General features: G+C 37.1%; 1 long non-coding RNA gene across 1 annotated transcript; it reads right to left on the reverse strand.

Annotated features, from left to right (window-relative positions):
* Positions 495–1,194, reverse strand: LOC104707164. The gene is made up of 3 exons (XR_002032991.1): positions 1,077–1,194; positions 919–991; positions 495–815 (listed from the first exon to the last, which is right to left on the reverse strand). It is a non-coding gene; the product is annotated as an uncharacterized LOC104707164 (long non-coding RNA).

A 1,395-nucleotide genomic window follows, 5' to 3' on the forward strand; every position in this document is an offset into this window, starting at 1 on the left:
AGTATCAGGTATTTCCGGAAGCGTACCCTTTGAGATCTTAAATAAGGCTGCAAGCTGCACGTTTGCACAAATTCTGATTTTAACTCTTATTAATGGGAACAAACCATAAAAGAATAAATAACCGTTAACACTAAAAACTGAAGGTGCCAAGGTGCAAAACGAAATCACTCTGACTTATCATTAAACTGAACCAAATGTTTTGTTCGTGTATTTTTTCTAAACCCAAGTGTTCATGTGTGTTTCAGAAATAGCTAAAATAGTTAGTGGTTAATTAGTATGTAAATTCCCCTCAACTTATATAAAGAAAGTCTTGAAGACTTACAGGATGTAGATCAGAGTAAGGGATCTGGCCAGTACACATTTCGAGCACAGTGCACCCAAGGCTCCATATATCAGCAGGACTTCCATGCCCATCATTACCCTTACAATTAATAACCTGATCAAACTATTATGTTCCATTTAGAAAGAACCGTACAAACTATAGCCTGAAGTACAATCAAAGTGGAAAAAATCCAAATTATCTGTGATTACACAAACATATTTACAGTTATAAACACCATAAACCGAAATACAGGAAATTTAATCAAATACTCAAAACTCTGAAGGAAACATGGGTGGGGGATGTGTGTTAAGCAACAGTATAGCATCCAACATTACAACAGTACAACATCCAACATTGCTATTCCTGAATGAGACGTTTGTCTTTCATTGTATTCACACAATCAAAACAGTGGGAAGGATCCCAAATCAATTACCTCCGGAGCCATCCAAACTGAAGTTCCCTTGCAGGACTTAATGTCGTTTAACTTTGACTCCTAAATAACAAAATGACACAAGTACCAAGTCAGAAGAGTAAGCGATGTACCAGGTTATTACTTAAGAGCTAAAAACTATAAACATGTACTAGTGGAAAAGAACCTTTGCCAATCCGAAATCCGCAAGTTTGACGTTGCCATTAGCTTCCACCAGTATATTTGCACAGTTGATGTCCCTTTGTCGCATAAAATGAGAAAAGTAAGCAACCTAGGATTTACATAAACGATTACATAACCCTTTATCGTGGAGAGATTTCAAACCATCAAGAATCTGTCTTGTGTAATTGGAGACTACAGAGTCCAGAAGCGGGTAATGTTGGTAAAGGTTTAGAAGAGACCATTTGGTTACAAGCTCAAGAAAGATGTAAAACTTCGACCCGTCCTGCAAACAAGGAAATGTTATATTTTAGAGCTATATTGATTTTGCAAAAAACATGCTTAGGCAGCTGCAAAGCTAGAACTGCAGGATCACACCTTGGCTGTGCCACGATATCGCAATATCCGACAGAAAATGAAAAACATGGAAAAATTAAGACACTACTGCTACAATGGTTGTTGGAGCAGATCATAAACCAAACAT

The sequence above is a fragment of the Camelina sativa genome, chromosome 8, assembly GCF_000633955.1.
Source record: "Camelina sativa cultivar DH55 chromosome 8, Cs, whole genome shotgun sequence".
NCBI classification, from domain to species: Eukaryota; Viridiplantae; Streptophyta; class Magnoliopsida; order Brassicales; family Brassicaceae; genus Camelina; species Camelina sativa.